This window comes from Syngnathoides biaculeatus, chromosome 14, assembly GCF_019802595.1.
Source record: "Syngnathoides biaculeatus isolate LvHL_M chromosome 14, ASM1980259v1, whole genome shotgun sequence".
In the NCBI taxonomy this organism is placed as follows: Eukaryota; Metazoa; Chordata; class Actinopteri; order Syngnathiformes; family Syngnathidae; genus Syngnathoides; species Syngnathoides biaculeatus.
In genome coordinates, this window is record NC_084653.1 from 2641882 (window position 1) to 2661951 (window position 20070).

Genomic DNA, 20070 nt, shown 5'->3' on the forward strand with positions numbered 1-20070 from the left:
GTCTCCAAGTGCTGCATGCACACCTCTTCTGAACCTGAGTAGCACTGCACGAATTGGATTGAGGATGTCACGCCCTTTCAAGAGGAGATCGTTCATGCTGAGTCCCTTGAACTTCTAGCTTCCCGGGATCCATTCTTCCCATTCCGTGAAGTTTGCCATCACATCATTGATGAGTTTCTTTGCACCATCCACTTGATGTTCATAGGCATCTTTGTTCACCACAGACAAGAATCACAAGCTGATTCTGCCTCTTCAATTGCGAACGTCAGCTCACCTTCCCCATATCTGGACCAGAGGTTGGAGTGCACTGTCGACTTCACTTCGACCACCCTGGTGTTGTAGTCTGCTATAGTCTTCGCCAGGTCCACCTGCTGCTACTTATCTAATGTCATTTCTTCATCTTCCTCATCACCTCCCAGTTCAGCTAGTAGGCTGAGCTCATAGCTGTCATTGGTGTCATTTACATCCCATGCAAGTGAAGAGAGTATTCTGAATTAATTCTGCAACTCTGACTTTGTCAGGTGTCCAACAGCTCTGCATAGGTAGTGGGCCTGCTTGGTGAAAGCACTCTTTGCTGAGGTCCTCTCTTGCTTCAGCAGCTTGATTGCTTTACCTGTGGCTTCTTCCGCCATACTTGAAGTTGTTCTTTGCATTGACTGCATTGACTTGAGGCCGTTAATCCTTTGTCTTTGCTGCCATGCTGGTTTTCAACAGTGAAGTTGTCTTTAACTCCCTCAGTTCTTTTCCCCAACTTGAAAAGGGCCTTGATCTTCAAACACATGAACAACTCAAATCTTCCTCTTTTCACAGTTTATTTACGGTTAAGGTGGTTAGAGGGTGGTTAGAGGGGGATTAGAGGTTGATTAGTGGGGGGTGATTTGAGGTTGATTAGGTTGAAAACCTTGAACAAACAAGCACATTGAACACATTGCATTATTTTTAGTTTAAATAAATAGGTCATCAAAGCGTTGCTTTCACCTTATGTTAGCGTTATCGTTAATACATTTATTATGGACTTGCAACAAAGCCAAAGTATCATCCTTGCTTCGAAGAGTCTTTTTCACAGAATAAGCTCCTACACACAGATGAAACAGTATCTTCTGAGAAAAGGCCAAGGACAACTCCATCATCACCAAAGAATGAGCCACATCATCACCAAAAACTCTACCTTTGTTCATTTCATCTGCTCACCCCTCCTTTTGACCTTGTATGTTTTCTGATTAAAAAAAAATAAAAAATACACGAGAGGCTGGTTTAGAACGTGTTTGGAGACTGTAACTGGCCTGTCTCTCACGTCCTCCTGATCAGAAGAAAGATAACTTTTTGTCCGTTATTTGTGCAACTATTCCAGCAAGTTAGGTGATAAACCTAACATTTTCTTGGTCCTTTGAGCCGGATTCCAAGATACCTGAGGATCCCAGCTTCAGAGTCGATTTCCAGGAAAACCGTGGCCACGGCAACACAGACCCGTTAAGGGACTGGTTCTCGAACTTTCTAACTGGGATCTGAGAGTTGACGTAAATCGAACTGACAAGAAGACGTCATGGTAAGAACTTTCTTACGAGGAGTGATTGTCGACGGAAAATCTGTGCGAAGGTGCGTCGCAGTCTACACGAACATAACGTGTAGGAAGTACAGTTAAATTCCGCGTATCGAGGGCGGACTCATTTGTATCGTCACAGTTGAATTCCGCGTAACGAGGGCGGACTCGTCTGTACATTAAAAGGTAAACGAGGGCGGACTCGTGTAGGTACTTAAATTCCGTGGAAAATAAAATACAGTCTGTATAAAAGAACATCTCATAAAACTGCAGTATAAACCGTGTGTGATTGTGTAAGCGAGTGTTTGAGAGACAGGAAAGAAAGTGATGACTTGTTTGGATGCAAAGGCAAGATTCCTCCGCCCTTCTGGGTAGAAGCCTGAGGAATACAAACCAAGAGTATTTAACAGTCACCCTGTCTAATACAAAAACATCAACTGTAGTAGACACTAGGTGTTGTGTGTTGCCTCCAAATTCGCAAAATGGGGAAAAATATTAGTAAACAAAAGGAAAGGGACAACTGAATTTCCAAGGATTGGAAATTAAAAAAATATTTACATAAATAGATGAAAAAAATGACAGATTGTAGAAATAAAGGTGACCTTGCTAAATTGACCTACGATGGGTATGGCGATACCTAATGGTGGTTACAAGAGAGGAAGGAGATAGAAAAAGGAAAGAACAAGATAAAGAATCGAGAAAACCAACCACACCCCCCTCCCTGACTTACACCACCACACAGAATGACTTGATCACACAGAACTGACTTGAAATGGTCGTAAAGACTGGGAGGACTACTATCTCCCCCGCAGACTGCTGTACAAATGACCTACTTATCACCAAGTTCGGCGACTTATGACCAAGGATCCAAGTAATTTACCCTGACACACAAAATGGCGCCAACCTGACTATTTAGTGTAGAGGACTTGTACTATGGGTGATGTCAAAAAAGGCTGTGGAAGATAACACTTCACACAAAGCCGACATGAATTAATTTGTAGAAGATATGGAAAATTTGAAAATTCAGAGAGTAACCCAGCGTTTTAAACATAGAGGAAATTACACTAAAATAGAAGGAGAAAAACAAAAGATGATGAGCCTTTTGAGGAATACTGAGTGAGAATGACAACTGTATTCAAGATTTACAGTGGCCTGCAGGAAGATGGAGAATAGGCCATTTCAACAGCAATTGATATGCTCTAAATGCAGGTTTAAAAGACACATTACAGCTGGGTTAACAAACATTACATTGGCCTGACTAAGGAGGAATATGTTAATCATGCCCTCCATGCGGAGAACATTCTGAAAGATAAAAAAAAAAAGAAACAGAAAAGCTACAACTTTTATGGGAAAGACACTGCTACAACAAGCAGAGCATTTCCTCACATAACAACAGGATAAAATGAATGAAGACTTTCTTAAAGTAACAATGGAGTACAAAAAATATTCCAGGCCCAGATTTTCATTTTGAAAAAAAACTCAACAAATACACTCCGGAAAAAAAAAAAATAGTTGATTATCTGCACACAGATAATCTGGGGATAGCAGCCACAAGGGTCAGACTCCCACAGGCCTTGAAAGACAGACGCTTAATGTTGTCACATGTGTCAGTTTAAAACAATATGACACACACTCGGAGTGGTTGTGAGGTTTCGTCAAAAGAGACCAAACAGTAACTAATTGGAAAGTGGATGGAGAAAATTTGAAAAGTACGGGTTGGTGCAGGCCATTACCTTCATCAAAAGTGACGCGGTATAAACTCTTACCTCTTAACAGAGGAAGAGGAAACATTTTTAAAAGAAGTCCCACAATGCATATGGTCGAAAGGACTATCAGATGTGGGACTCATTAGGGGAGCACTACCTGTACAAATTAGACCTAAAACAGAATATACAGTCGGATATTTATGAAACAATATCCATTAAAACCAGATAGAGGCCCCCGTAGCTCAGTGGTTAGAGCACTGGTTTGGTAAGCCAGGGGTTGTGGGTTCATATCCCACTGGGGCCTCCACTCCCTGAGAAGGGTTGCATCAGGAAGGGCATCCGGCGTAAAAATTGTGCCAAAAATATATGTACGTTCATCTGAGGTGACACGCTGTGGCGACCCCGAAAGGGACAAGCCGAAAGAAACTTACTATCCATTAAAACCAGATGCATTAGACGGCATAAAGCCAATTATTGAGTCATTAGTTAGTGCAGGCGTAATAATTGAATGGCCAGACTCTCCCTGCAACACGCCCATTTCTCCAGTAAAAAAAAAAAAAAAAAAGCAGAGAACGGTTCAAGACCTACAAGCAGTAAATGCCGCTGTAACACAGTGAGCACCTTGTGTCCCTGACAAAACATACACATTTCTAAATTCATTAAAACCAGATGCAAAAGTTTTTACAGTAATGGATTGAGTTGCATTTGCATTTGAAGGCAAAAATACAGATTTACCAGGTTACCTCAAGTGTACTGTGAAAGGCCAACAATATATTCACAAATTATGACAGCTTGTATGTCCACATTTGAACTATCAAGTGGCGATCAAATTCTATTTTATGTAGATGGTGTTTTGCTTGCATCACCCCACAAGGAAACTTGCAAAGTGATACAATAGCATTGTTAAAACATTTAGCACAGGAGGGACACAAGGTTAGCAAGAACAAGTTAACAACAAGTTAAGAGCTTAGGACACAACCTTAGCACAGCAAGAACAATTTTAGATGATAGAAAAAAAGTTGTACTTAATGTACCAAAACCACAAACAAACTATGCACCAATAACTGCGCCTTTGTCCAAATTAATGTATGAGGAAGACCTCAAAATGACAACATTGTCAAAATGGACAGAAGAATCAGAAAAAGCTTTCTGTGAGATAAAGATGGAACTAGTGTCAGATTATAGCAAATCCTTTATGTAGATACTAGATTGTAAAGGTCATTTTATGACCTCAGTTTTAGTGCAACATAGAGACTCAGCGTAGCATGTGCATTACCCCAGTGTGTAAGAGCAGTTATTGTGACATCTATTGCTGTAGAAACAAGTTCAGCCATAGTTTTGTTCCATCCTCTGATTCTAAAGAGTACCACATGCAGTCACTGCATTGCGTATCAAGACAAAAAAGCGACGTCGAACGCAGCAACAATTTTTAATTCCAAGTCATGAGGATGGTGCAAAACGTGAGAGTCAAAAGTTAGCAGAAATATGAGCCAAAAGTAGAAGTGGCCTGAGAGACCAGCTTTTAGAAAGAAATGCTATTTGTCGATGGCTCATCTATGAAAATGCATGGTATAGACAGCCAATGTGCATTTTCAACAGTGCATGTTTTGAAAAAAAAAATAGGGGGATGAATTCATCTACAGCCAAAGTAAGACATGCGGAATTGTTAGTTGATTTAATTATTGCAATGCAAATGCCAAAAAACTGTTACTGTATGCCAATGCCTCACACGTACATCAAACAAAGATATGATTTCATTGGGAAATGCTTTTGAAATGAATATTAAAGGAAGCTGCATTAAGGAAAAAAAAAAGATAAGACAAAATTTACATAAAAGACACATTAAGAAGATATGCGCAACATTGTAAAAAGACATCTATGTGTGACCAAACAATAAACCTATCCGATAAATAGGCGGCCGTTTTGATTCATGATTTTGTCACATATCTCAAACAGGAGGGACATGATTCTATACAATCAACATTGTACAATTTATGGCTTCAATTTTTATTGAAAAAAACGTTTTTTTTTTGTAGGACATGTTTGACATGTGCAAAACATCATCCACAAGGTGATTAGAGCCAATGTAGAGGACGGTTCCTTACACCACAATATCTGTTTAAAAACTATCCATGAGTCTATTGAATTAAAAGTGAAGAAAAAAAAAGGGTTTGGTCATTATAGATGCCTTTTCAAAATGGATAGAACTCTTTCCAATCAAACATGCCAACAGCTTTAAAAATAGCAGAGTGGAATACTCGAGATAATTTGTCTCATTGGAAGAAGATTATTGATTTTGAAACCATTGTTAATACTATTGTACTATAATAATGTAATACTATTATTGGCTATTTGTAAGATAGCTGTTCTCATTCCCACTGCCAAAGTTGCTGTAGTACAAATGGGGTCGTGGTATTAAGAACCCTTCCCTCTCACTCCGGTGAAGAAAACACCCCGACTGAGGCATTTAGGGGAGTGAGTCTGCTATCATAATGGTAACTAAACAGTTAAAATTTTTTGTTGGGTGTTGGATTTTATTTTTTCTGCTCGAGTGGTACCTGTGGGAACCACCCAAGGTCCGAGAAAACAAATTCGATAACTGCATAGAAAAAAAAGGGAATTTGAGTTCATTAAAATAAACACTAAATTAGATGTAGAAAATTAGTTTCAAATTGCAAAAGGCATTTAAAAATAATAATTGGGTTCTCATGGTAGAAAAAGGCGTCACAGTGACGCAGCTGTAAGGCTTTGGCCTCACAGTTCTGAGGACTGCGGTTAAGTCCCAGCTCCTCCTGTATGGAATTGGATGTTTCCCCAATGCCTGTGTAGCGCTCTGGCTCCCTCCTGCATCTCAGGAGTGTGCAACATTGATTGGACACTCTGGAGTCTCCCTAGGAGTGATTGTGGGTGCGACTGACGTCTGTCTCAATGTGCCCTGCGATCAATTTGGCAGCAGGATTTGAGTCCTTGGGTTGTTGCCGTAGAACCAACAAAAACGTACCCAGAATCAACTCCATTCATCACAACGTACATGAATTGGGCAATTGGACACAGAGAGGGTTTGTAGCTGCGCGTGAACAGTTATCTGCTTATTTATGGCATTCCAAAGCAGAGCTGCTGTTGACAGGTTGGCTGAGAGAGTAGAAATCTGTGCTATGTTCGGAGAACAATGTTGCGCAGTGAAGGCCAACACACAGCTACGGAGTCATGCCACCGAGGGGCTTCGAAACCCGAATGGCTCGTTCTGGTATTGACACCTCCATGTGAGACACCTGGACGAATTCCTCTGGAAGATGCACAGCCCTGTTGTCCTCAAATTTTGTATCAGTTGCTGTTTTTCCAGCAATTTTGACCTTGTGTGGATGTTGTTGTATTCCTTGTCTGCGTGCTCTCATTGTGAAACTTATTAACACTGTTATGTCACCCACGAACGAACAGGTGGGGGAGATGCATCCTTTAATGGTGAAGAATGACCGTGACGACGATGATGATGATTTTCTATTCTCCGTGTGAGTGTATTCATTTTCATAAAAATGTATTTGTTAGGAGAAGTTGCAAGATGATATAAGAATTTGTGCAAATACATAATAAACTGGGGGGAAATGTTAGAGTTATCGTTAATATATTTATTATGGACTTGCAACAAAGCCAAAGTATCGAGCTCCTACACACAGATGCAACAGTATCTTCCTAGAAGTGGCCAAGGACAACTCCATCATAATCAAAGAATGTGCCACATCATCACCAAAAACTGTACCTTTGTTCATTTCATCTGCTCCTTTTGACCTTGTGTGTTTTCTAATTAAAAAAAAAAAAAGGAGTACGCGAGAGGCTGGTTCAGAACGTGTTTGGAGACTGTAACTGGCCTGTCTCTCACGTCTTCTGATCAGAAGAAAAATGACTTCGTGTCCGTTATTTGTGTAACTATTCCAGCATGTTAGGTGATAAACCCAACACCTTATTAATCACATTTTAAGTAAATTAATGACATTCATTTAAGTATTCAAAAGTAACAAAGTAAAAAGTAAATAAGCACCACAACTGATTGAATAAACCAAACAAAAGCATCCACTTTGTCTCCATGAATACTTTAGATTAATTCAGAAGTTAGACAAACACAAAGAACATAGCTTGTAGCTGAAATGAAAAAAATTAACCATTTAGCATCCATGTCCTTTCCCTACCAGTTGCATCTGACCAGAAACTGAGGGGTTCCTTTTGTTTTTTTTAGTTGCTTCTTGGTTGCTTCAGTTGTTTGTTAGTGATTTATTCATTTTGCTGGTAGGCGTTCTTTGTTGCACACAAACTCACATGCTGTATGTGAGAAATATGGCTGCCCCTAGCCTCTGATAGGAATTTTGAAGAGTTGTGTGATTGAGGTTTCTCTGCCCCCTGCAGGTCTGGAGGGGGACAGGTGCTCTTCCTGTTAGTTGGCTTGACAATCATAATGGCAAAAGCTCATCCAATGATTAGCTCCAGAATGATCAAAGACAGTCCGAAGTTACCTGTAAGTACTGTGACAATGAGAGGATGTCTGTGTGAAAATAATCTAAATCTTAAATAAAGGCATGTCAGAAGAGGCTACAATTTGCTAAAGAGCACATCAACTGGCCTAAAAAGAAATGGAGGAACATTTTGTGGAATGATGCCAGTAAAATTGTTTTTGTTGGATCCAGGAGCCACAGACAGTTTTTGAGACGACCCCCACACTCTGAATTAAAGCCACAGTACAGTACACAGTGAAGAATGGTGGTGCAAGCATCATGATCTAGGCATGTTTCTCCTACTATGGTGGTTGGCCTTTTTATCACATACCAGGGATCATGGATGGGTTTGCTTGTGTAAAAATACTTAAAGAGGGTTTCCTTATGCTGAAGAGGACATGCCCTTGAAATTGGTGTTTCAACAAGATAATGACCCCAAACACACTATTAAATATGCAAAGTTTTGGTTCCAAACTAACAAAATTTATGTTATGAAGTGGCCAGGCCAATCCCCGGAACTTAATCCAATCAAAAACTTGTGGGGTGACATAAAAAATACTGTTTCTGGAGCAAAACGACGAAATGTAAATTATTTGTGGAATAGCAGTTGTCGAAACTGGGTTCATTAAACTAAATTAGTGATTCAAAGGATTAGTAAATCCTAGGGGGGAAAAAAGTTTGTACAAAATAGTTTTGAGTTTGTAAATTCAATGGCAGACTGCTATATTTTAGAATACACCCCTTTCACCATATTGCCCATTTGGCCAGCCTTAAAAGTGAGTACAGGGAGTCCTCGGTCTACGACTGAGATCAATTCCTACAGTAGCGATTTAACCCGAATTTTGACTTAAGTCGGATTTCACCATTAAAGTCAAAATTTACGATGACCGCTGGGATTGGCCTCAGCATTCCCACAACACTCGTGAGGATAAGCATCTTGGAAAATGGATGGGTGTTGGTACTCCATACAGTATATAAAAATACATTACAATAAAAAATATAAGATGCTTCACTTACCATTACTGCAAGAAGTGGATGACAAAGATTGACTGGAGGTTGGGATGGTGAACAATGAAAGGAGGCTCTGCTAAACTATTGCTCAGGAAGCAAGTGCAGGTAGCCCTTGCTAGCGGTAAAGTCCTCCTCACCGTCCTTAACTTTCTACTCTTTCAAAGTTGGGAAAATACGCCGTGCCTTTTCCCTTAATGAACATTAGGGTGATATTAATGCTATGTTGATTCTGATCCTCCATGCATAACGTAGGTAATATTTCCATCTCGGCAACCATCGAAGAAAGTTGCTTCGGATTTTTTTTTTCTTCACAAAAAAGGTGCTTTGTTATCACTGTATCTCTCATAGGGGCAAAACAATCCTTAATAATAATTGCCAGGCTCGTCCAATTGAAACCCAAGTCTTTATGTCCGTCATGTCCGTCAGTGTTAATCCTTTCTCCGATTTTTTTTTATGCTATTAAACTTTGTTTCCATGGTCATTGCTTTTCTTTCAGCTGGGCCAGCATTGCTAAATTGCTAGATTTCTTCTTTTGGGCCATAATGTGTAAAAAAGGTGGGCAAAAAAGCCAAACACAGATAAGCAATATGCATGAGCTAAGCAGAAACAGTATGGTTCTGGGGCCATGATGGCGGACAAGACTCGGGTGTCGTAAAGTTTAAATGTTTTAGGTCGAGACCGTCTTAACCCAAGAACTCTCTCTATATATGAATGCTGGATCTTATTGTTTTTTTTTTTTTTGAGAATCTACTGCACTTTCTGGTAACTTGTCTGACATGTAACAAAAAATACACTGAAAACATGGATTAATCTGGTTAGTCACATTGGACTGCTCTTATTTTGAACACTCCATTATACACACTCACAAATACACGCACCCACAGTTCCTAAAATACGCGTAAGCATTTTTCTTCACTTAAATATACAGTATTTCCAAAGGTGCTATTGACATGAAAACTTCACCAGATGTTGGGAACAACCCAAGTTATCCATACATACAAAGAAAGAAGTCTTTCAATTCACTTTCTAAACTAGTGATTTCATATTCTTTTTAAAAACGGACATATGACAGTTGATATAATGTATAGCTGTGTCTGCATTCATGAATAAGTGTCTCACAGCAAAAAAGAGACAAACTGCAAGATGGGAAAAGCTGACCCAGTGAACAGGAGCACCACAAGGCATGAATCATTCCTGTGGACAAGGAGACAAAGGTCTGAAACATGTAATAACTCTAGCTCTTACTGTGAATCTGTCACTGTGGTCTCAAAGTAGAATTTTCCACAGTGCTGTTTGTGTATGTGTATGATGAGGAGAGAGTCAAATCCTCCATTTATGTGGAGGGCACCTCAGACGTCAGTGCCCAGCAGAATAACACTGTATTTGCAAGTAATGCACGCTAAAATTTTAACTAGCAGATGCATTGGTAAAGACAAATGGTCATTGGGAAGAATAATAATGCACAGGCACTTTGCTTATTGGAATTGAATAAAATAAAACCTTTTTTTTTCTATTAAAAGATCTTTAGTCAAATATCCCCAAAACACTCAATATAGTGCTTATATGTGCATATATACTTTATATGTCCATATGCATGCACACACACAGATAGATAGATAGATAGATAGATAGATAGATAGATAGATAGATAGATAGATAGATAGATAGATAGATAGATAGATAGATAGATATAGATAGATAGATAGATAGATAGATAGATAGATAGATAGATAGATATAGATAGATAGATAGATAGATAGATAGATAGATAGATAGATGATAGATAGATCCAGAGAATGTGGACGGAATAGTCTCTTTGAAACCCCTGATACACATAGAGGAGAAATAACTACAGGCTTATTGTTCAAATATAAGAAAGAGGAAAATGGATTGCACAGGTCTAAAGGATGAGAGCTTTGTGGGTTCCAAATGACAGGTAGGTATGTATAGAGTTAGACGTACGCCTCTCAGAATGTAACAAAAGATATATATAAGTTAGGGGTGCTAAATGTGTAGATGTGCCCGTCGGCATATCCTGGTCATGGATCTCTTCGGCGACACCTCAAACATTCTCCGCTCATATTTATTTTTTCGGATAGACTTTGAAGTGAATATGATTATATGTATTTTTCATTACAATATCTATTTTACAATGTATAAAGAAGTCACTCACATTTGCGAGTGTGATGGTGTGCGGGCGTGATCGCACTCGTCTAATGTGAGTGACTGTATATAGGGACGTCAGTGGAGCTTTAAGAACTGACCAAGAAAAACAACAACATGTTCCAGTCAAGACACTTGAGACTGTAAAGACACCCTTGGCTAACTGCCTGAAAAGGTATATGAGAGAGGTAGAGGCCAGGAGAATTAACAATAACAAACAACCCAGCTAACGTATACTCTCAGTGGCGAGGTATGAAGAATGAAACTTACTGGAAGAGTATCTTGGTGAAGGAGGCATCACACAATACCAATGCCTTATGGCTGGCAAGAGTTAAAAGGAGACTACAGAAACAGAACAAAGCCAGAAGTTACAACAGTGGAAGATATGCAACCAAAAGTTTGTAGGTTGAAGAGCACCAAGGCCAAACATGAATCACATCAACTGGCTAAAGAAGGAAACTGTTCTCCACGAATGCCTGGCAGCACAAATTAATGAGCTCCTAACATCAGGGAGCCACCAAGAGTGGTTAATTACCCAAGGTTGGACACTCCTTATCAACAATGACACCATCAAACTACCTGCCCATGATCTACCTCTGACACATACACAGCAGCTGAAATAAGTACTTAAAGTGGGGGTGACATACCTATAAACATTGTAAAATAGATATTGTAATGAAAAAAAATATATAACAGTATTCACTACAATGTCTATATGAAAAAAAAAGTGAGCGTAAAGCACGTCATCCATGCACAAAGTTGTGCAATTGAGTGCCCCTCGACATCCAAGTGGTCGCCATATTAGTCGCGTCATCTGTCCTTGACGTCATCGTCACTTCCACCGTTGAAAACGCGCAGTGCTTGCTACTATGGAAGGTCGAACAACAAAGATATTCGGATTTTTCCAACACCCCTTCTGACACGGAAGCTCTTTTCGAAAAGGACAACACCACACAACCGAGTGAAGTTACCGGGTCAATATTACACTATTGTTTCGACCCATATTCAGATGATATGCCATCACGGTCAAACCGCATCCCGTCTGATCCACTTCCACGGCGGAGATGAGCCATCGCGGCTCATCGCAGCCGGCCGGTGCTGCTTTGTGTTCACAGTCGAGCCGGCGCGCTTCATGCTCGCACGCGACTAAGTAACACATTCTCAGCTGGGTTCTTCAGAGCCACCCCCATCGCAAAGCCCGACAGGCAGCCTTCACGGAAGATGTGAGTGCCGAACGCGGCGCCTCAGCCGGTGTGGCTGAGTTTTGGCCTGCCGTGCAATATAAGAAGGGGGTGGAGCCGAGCTATGTTGCAGGTTGAGTGAGAGATTGTTGGCCGGGCGACGCGCACATCGACACATTTTATACGCGGATCTTTTGCTACGTTATGAGAGAGACCGATTACGTGGTCCGCCCCAAACAATTTTTATTTTTTTTTGTAGCTGTATACACACCTACCTGTTATTTGGAACCCACAAAGCTCTCGTCCTCTGCACCCATGCAATCCATTTTTCACAACGAACAGGGTCTCTTTCAAACTTATGAAGGGTAATTCCATTCTCCCGAGTGTTCAAGCAATGTTCAGCAATGCAACGAGCCGGCATTTTGGCTAACACGAAGGAACAACGAGCTACTTTCCCATAGGTAAAACTAATGGAAACAAACGAATCCACGAGGGGGCGCCACTTTCCTTTACGTCACTTCCTGCTTCTTCTCGACAACAAATCCCTGAGAAGATTTTCATGGCGGGAGTTACAAAAAGCTGTATACATCAAAATCATGTTTTGTGGTGAAAAAACACATGGGACCATATTGGCTGTGGGGTTTTCATTAATAAAATATCAAAAATCATCCATTTTATGACACTTGAGCTTTAACATATCACTATTTTTCTCATTAAATATATTTACAAAGGTACAATTGAACTGAAAATGTCTCCCATGTTGGGAGCAACCCAAGTAATCCATATATATAAAGCAAGTACCACAAATGAGATGAGAAATTTAGTTGTGTGTGATAATGTGAAATTAAATGGAAAAAAAGTATAAAACACACCAAGTGCCATTAATACTATTTACTTTTTTCTTTGAAACTTTTTTCCTGATAATTTGTCCATTCTTATTTCCTATCCATTTTGCAAATGTGTTGCTTAATTTATCGTGAGTTTTTGCTGACAAGATTGCCACGGGTTCAGTCCTCCAACCGCAGTGTGTGTGTGTGTGTGTGTATCTGCGTGCGCATGTGCGTGTGGCAAGTATATGTGTGTGTGTCTAAAACATCATGACAGCATCTATTTTCATAATCAATGACATCTGCCTTCCCTTTATAAATTGCACAAAACATCTGTCATGTTGACAAAAAATAAATAGAATGTAAAGGAACATGTTGGATAATGTGGGAATAACATTCTTAGCTGGGATGTCGAAGGAATGAATTGTCAAAGTTTGAAATAACACAAGAAAAATAATCAAAGTAAATGATCCGATACCAATATAGTTCAAAAGTTTAATATTCATCATCCTGAGATTCGCACTTGGTTTCACAAGCAGGCTTTTTAAATGCGAGAGACTTGGATGCCATGCTGCAGAAGGCTTCAGATCTGCTATTGATGGATTACGAGTGATAAAAGGAGGGAGGTAAATAAAGCTGGAAGCACTTTCCTGCTCAAATGCTACAGCGAGTTAAAGCATCTGCAAAGAAAGTGCTCTTTTAATGGGCAGACAGACGTGCCGACTCATGTATATGTATGCTGCCAAGCTTAAACTCATTCATCTAAAGACAAATATGCAAGCTTATATATCTGTGTTAACCACCCCTCTACATGTAGAGAATGTATCAATAATAGCTTGTGCTTTCATAAGCAATCCATATGCCATAATCCTTACTTGTCAAAAATGCAATGAAGTTAAAATTTATTTTATTGTAAAAGACAAATCCAGCTATTACTGTTTGGGATTATTAATGTTTTGCTATCAAGCCAAAAGTTTCCTGAACTAAGATATAGTCAATTATTTGATTTAGGCTGACAAAGTAGTTTGTTATTTTCTTCAGTCAACATTAAGCAACATAACAAAAATATAAATATATATATATGTTTATTTTACGCCTACAAACTAAATGCCTCCTATGTTCAGATGGTTACCTAATAAGTGTATATATTTGCCAATAAAGTAAAATATTTCACCCTTCATTGCAGGAAGAGGGTGAAACAAAAATGTGGTACACCTAACTGCCACACAACAGTAACAGGATTGGTAGTTGCCAGGTGACACCGATTTATGTCCCTATAAAAGTAGAGAATACAATTATATCTCCAAGCCAAGATAAGTACTATAACCTGTAGATTTATTGTATCATAAGTCATACTGAAATGGATGAAGGGTTTCAAAAAGAAGATGAGTAATGGAAACTACAGAAAAAGAGAAAAAGCAGGCTTTTGTTCTTTCAATTTCTTTGTTTAAAAGTGGAAACCATATGGAAGGCAATCAGCCAGTGGAGTGCTAGTGGTTACCTCAATGCTCCAAAAACTGTTTGGCCTCACACAGCTCCCAGGAGAGCAGGCACTGGGGTCTGACGCAGCTACCGGGGACCTACAAATGGGGCCTGACGCTGTGTTTGCTCACACACTGATGGACTTAGATTCACATTACATCTCACTCACAAGTCGATGCAGACGCCCACACACAGTGAGCTTGTTGTCACATGTTGCCGTGCGATGCATTGAGCACCCCTGTGCATAAGGAATTGTTGAAATCACTTTAATACAACAGACATACATACATACATTTTCTTAGCCACCTATCCTCACAAGGGTCGCGGGAGTACCGGAGCATATCCCAGCTGTCAACGGGCAGGAAGCAGGGTACACCCTGAACTGGTTGCCAGCCAATCATAGGGCACATAGAGACAAACAGCTGCACTCACAATCACACCGAGGGGCAATTTAGAGTGTCCAATTAATGCATGTTTTGTCGATGCGGGAGGAAACCGGAGTGCCCGAAAAAAAACCACGCAGGCACATGGAGAACATGTAAACTCCACACAAGGAGGGCTGGGATTGAACCCGAGTCCTCTGAACTGTGAAGCCAACGCTTTCCAGCTGCCCCACCGTGCCGCCCAGACGGCCATTTGAGATAAACTATTTTTGAGACAGTGAAACATAAAAAAAACACCATGGAGAGCCACTGAGCAATGAAATGTTACATGTAATGTGGTAATGCCGATGCATATATTAAAAATAGTCTAGTACAGTGACATTAGTGCAGATGGAGCAGAGATTTCAAGAAATTTAACCAGTTTAAAGTGGCTAGTAGTGCGATATATGGAACAGTGTAAAGTGTGCAAATGGTGCAGGTCCTGTACTTCTCAAGCACAAGTGGACAGTATCAGTCAACAACAGAAATGCAAAGGTGAAGAGTAGCAAGACTACTACATTGAGTGTATGAATAATATACAATAGGACTGACTGAAATATAACAATCTCAAGACAAAATTGGCAGTATATTGCAATGGAATGTAAGTTAACTGTTGTTAATTAGGCGGCACGGTGGAGCAGATGTAAAGCGTAAACCTCACAGTTCTGAGGTCTGGGGTTCAACCCTTGGCCCCACCTGTGTGGAGTTTGCATGTTCTCCCCGTGCCTGCGTGGGTTTTTTCTGGGCACTCTGGTTTCCTCCCACATTCCAAAAACATGAAACATTAATTGGACACTCTAAATAGCCCGAGGTGTGATTCTGAGTGCGACTGTTGTATTTCTCCATTGGCCCTGCGATTGGCTGGCAACCAGTTCAGGGTGTACCCTGCCTCCTGCCCACAACCCTTGTGATGATTAGAGGCTTAGAAAATGGATGGATGGATGGATGGATGGATGTTAATTATAAATTAATGGCAAGAGGAATTAAGTTGTTAGAATGTCTCCTACTTTTAGTTTACTTGAGAGAGTATTAAAGGCCCGCTTCGGTCAAAAAATTATTTGTCGCCTACCACGTCACATTTGGCTTTGATATAAAAATAATGTATTGCCTATAACATATCTGGCTCGTAAAAATGATTGATTGTCTAAGATGTCATCATGTGTCATGCAGCCATTGCACGTGCCAGCTGATGTCGCATCCGTTGACAACGAGTAGCAGCCTGTGAGAACAAAATGGTGTCTCATCTGTTGAAAACAAGGTGGTGACAGACAATGTTCCCTCCAATTTTTCATATGTCTGGGCATACAGACAAGCTGCCTGAGCACACTGAGGACCACTTTCAGCAACATCAGAAGTGCTCACTGTGGTCACATACCAGTATCACACCTGGAATCAGAGAAAGTTTCATGGCTTATTAAAAGAATCAAATTTTAACAGCAATTTCCATTATTTTTCTTTTACTATAACTCATTTTGCCCACTTAAAACAAAAACCACAAACCTCATTGATTGAAGATTGTTCCTGAGATTTGTAGTATGTTATGTGAGAGTCCTGCTTTGGCATAGATCGGTGAGGTCCAGTTTTGGCCTGGGTGAGTGTCTTGCTTTGGAAGAAATGAGACATACGCACCTTTCAGACATAACATTTTGTTCACGTTAAAACATTTACATTTTCCACAATGACATGTGCTGTAGCTTGTGAGAGTCTTTTATTAGCTTTTCTTGTTCTTTTCCTTTCAGCTTGTCCCGTTAAGGGTCGCCACAGCGTGTCATCTTTTTCCATCATAGCCATCTTCCACTCTAACACCAACTGCCATCATGTCTTCCCTCACAACATCCATCAACCTTCTCTTTGGTCTTCCTCTTGCTCTTTTCCCTGGCAGCTCCGTCCTCAGCACCCTTCTACCAATATAGTCACTCCCTCGCCTCTGAACAAACCATCAAAGTCTGGGCTCTCAAACCTTGTCTCCAAATATCCAACTTTGGCTGTCCTTCTAATGAGCTCATTTCTAATCCTATCCAACCTGCTCACTTCGACCAAGAACCTCAGCATCTTGATTTCTGCTATCTCCAGTTCTACTTCCTGTTGTTTCTTCAGTGCCACCGTCTCTAATCCGTACATCATGGCCGGCCTCACCACTGTTTTATAAACATTGCCCTTCATCCTAGCAGAGACTCTTCTGTCACATAACACACCAGACACCTTCCGCCAGCATCAGTTGGTCCAGATGTGTCACTTCAAGACAATTACAGAATGCTGTTTTGCTAATATTCATCAAACTAAATCCTCTTTCACAATCTGTACTGGAAGCTTGAAATGTAGCACAAATATCCACAAGCTGTGAGATCGCCTTTTGCTCCTGACATTTAAATGCTGCAACCAACATTTCTGGGAATCTGCTGATTTTCCCGTTTAAGTTTTTGCTTCATTATGTACTAGAACTCAGCATATCAGTGGTGGAGAATGGCTTTATACCTTTTTGCCAGTGTAGCAATGTCTGATCCATAGTCAAAACTCCTGGTCATTTGCGCTCTCCCGCAATAATCTTAATAACCTTTTCCCATCTTGAGTCTTTGTATAATTCCAACAGCATTCAAATGACTTTTCTGCTGAATGTATCGCTTGAGGAAGTCCAGCTTCCATTTAGTCCATATTTTTCCATCGGAAAATTTGCTCACAACTTGCCGCATGTTTTGCAGTGCAGACCTTTCTCACTCGAAAGAAAAGATCTCACCCAGTTCCACCACTTGTGCTTCTACTTGCACATACATTGACAGCCATTCCATCTTAAAAGAACTGCAAGTTCTTTTTTACTTTGGTTTGGGGAGTCGACGTATCACATTCACTGACCACTGGTTTCACCATGATAAGAGGTTAGCATTAGCATTACTTAACTTCACTGCACTGTTATTGTTATGGAGTTTTTACGAGCAGCAAGTACTGTCAATGCCGTGAATGGCTGCATAGCATAATTGCATCATATCGTATGATTGGCTGGACACCTGTCACTCACTGAATTACACAGCAAAATGATACAGAAAAAAGTTATACATCTAATAATTTTGTGATACGTTCACTGCACTGTATAGGGTTTCTTGTGCGCGGAGAGTGTGCGACCAGTGCGCAATTGCGCAGTTGCACAGCTTAGAGGGAATACTGGTGACAGAGGGAATTGCAAAGCAGGAGTTAGGCAACAGGGCCAGGTGGTGGCCAATGGTCAATCTCCACCGCAGGAGCTGAAGGTGGCAGCCTCTGGTCAAGCGCCGCCGGAACAGGAGCTAAAGGTGGGGATGGCAGGTTGAGCACCGCCGGAACAGTAGCTGAAGTTGGCGGCGGTAGGGTGAGCACTGCTGGAGCAAAAAATGAAGGTGATGGCCACTAGTGGAGCGCTGCCGGAACAGGAGCTGAAGATAGTGGCCACTGGTCAAGTGCCCTCAGAACAGAAACAGGCATTGGGGCATAGCTCAGCTAGGCCTAGCGCAGAAAATGGCGTCTCATCCATTGAAAATAAGGGCCTGACAGAGGCAATAGCAAAGCAGGAGGCAGACAACAGGACCAGGTGGTCAAGCACCACCACAGGAGTTGAAAGTGGCGGCCGGTGGTTGAGTGATGCCGGAAGAGGAGCTGGAGTGGCGGCCTCTGGTCGACCGCCGCCGGAACAGGAGCTGAAGATAGCGGATGCCGGTCAAGAAGCAGACATGGGGGCCTTGCACAGCTGCCGAGGACCAGGCCCGGGTGCCTGGTAGAGGCACAGGGGCCTGACACAGCTCCCGGGGAGCAGGCACTGGGGTCTGACGCAGCTGCCGGGGACCTACACCTGAGGCCTGACGCAGGAGCTGGGGAGCAGGCACCGGGTACTGACGCAGCTACTGGGGAGCAGGCACGGGGACAAACTAGGGATCAGGCACAGGGACTGCAGTTGCCTCACCAGCCTGCTGCCATCGAGGGTTGGTAGGAGTGGATACAAGAGGGATAGAGTGGACAGGGACTTGAGAAGTGTTAGGGGCATGGCCACTTACCTGCACCTCGTTTGTTAATTATGTAATGTATTTAAGGCTTGTGTGTCATGTCTTCGGTTCCCAGGTTGCTGCGTTTGTGTGTGTATGAGAGTTTCGCGTGAGTACACGGGCTTCTTGGGAGTGATTTGCCTCGTTCCCACATCCCAGCGTTCTTGTGCCACCATAATCTAGTCTAGTCTTGTTTTGTTAATTTGAAATGTTTTTCACTTAGAGGTATCTGACCTCATTTCATAATTTTTGGACCTTGCCTTTTTGCCACATGGATTTGTGCTGTCGCCTGCTTGGACTGCGTACATGTTCACCGACCTCTGCCACTACTGCATTTGCGTCCTACTCCAGGCCACTTGCTCATGACACAAACTTCTACAGTTAAGAAAATAAATATTTGAAAACCCTGCTATCCCACTTTAAACTCATGGAGGGGTCTGAAATTTTCATCGTAGGTGCATGTCCACTGTGAGAGAGATAATCTAAAAAGAAAAATCCAGAAATCACAATGTATGATTTTTTTAATGATTATTTGTGTAATACAGCTGCAAATAAGTATTTGAACACATGAGAAAACCAATGTTAATATATGGTACAGTTGCATTTGTTTGCAATTACAGAGGTCAAACGTTTCCTGTAGTTGTTCACCAGATTTGCACACACTGCAGGAGGGATTTTGGCCCATTGTTCCACACAGATCATCTCTAGATGAGACAGGTTTCTGGGCCGTCATTGAGAAACACGGACTTTCAGCTCCCTCCCAAGATTTTCTATTGGGTATAGGTCTGGAGACTGGCTAGGCCACACCAGAACCTTGATGTGCTACTCCTTGGTTCTCCTGGCTCTGTGCTTCAGGTCATTGTCATGTTGAAAGACCCAGCCACGATTCATCTTCAATGCTCTGACTGAGGGAAAGAGGTTGTTCCCCAAAATCTCACAATACATGGCCACTGTCATCCTCTCCTTAATACAGTCATAGGTGAAATCTAGTTGCTGTATGTTTGTATGTCTCTCTCTCTCTCACTCCCCCTGCTCATTTAATATACTATATTTTCTATATTGTCATAACCAGATGGCAGACACAAAAATCTTAAATATTCTCCAAAATGGACAAGGCACCTGATAATGCAGCATGTGTTATGTTTGCACCAAGTTCCGTAATCTGTAAATGTTGTTGTGCAATTTTGATGACTGACTGGGAGCATTCCCTGCTGACACACTGCTTATTTAGAGGAAAGATGGACGGG

The 20070-nt window shown here is 41.3% G+C and overlaps 1 long non-coding RNA gene across 2 annotated transcripts in view; it reads left to right on the forward strand.

The window, feature by feature from the left end:
• Positions 1-1262: 1262 nt before the first annotated feature.
• The window catches only part of LOC133512246 (uncharacterized), an 82291-nt gene continuing 63483 nt past the window's right edge, over positions 1263-20070 (forward strand). For both annotated transcript variants that reach the window (XR_009798146.1, XR_009798147.1), the window contains exons 1-3: positions 1263-1546; positions 6685-6755; positions 7645-7753. This is a non-coding gene — a long non-coding RNA (uncharacterized LOC133512246). The remainder of the gene's footprint in view (positions 1547-6684; positions 6756-7644; positions 7754-20070) is intronic.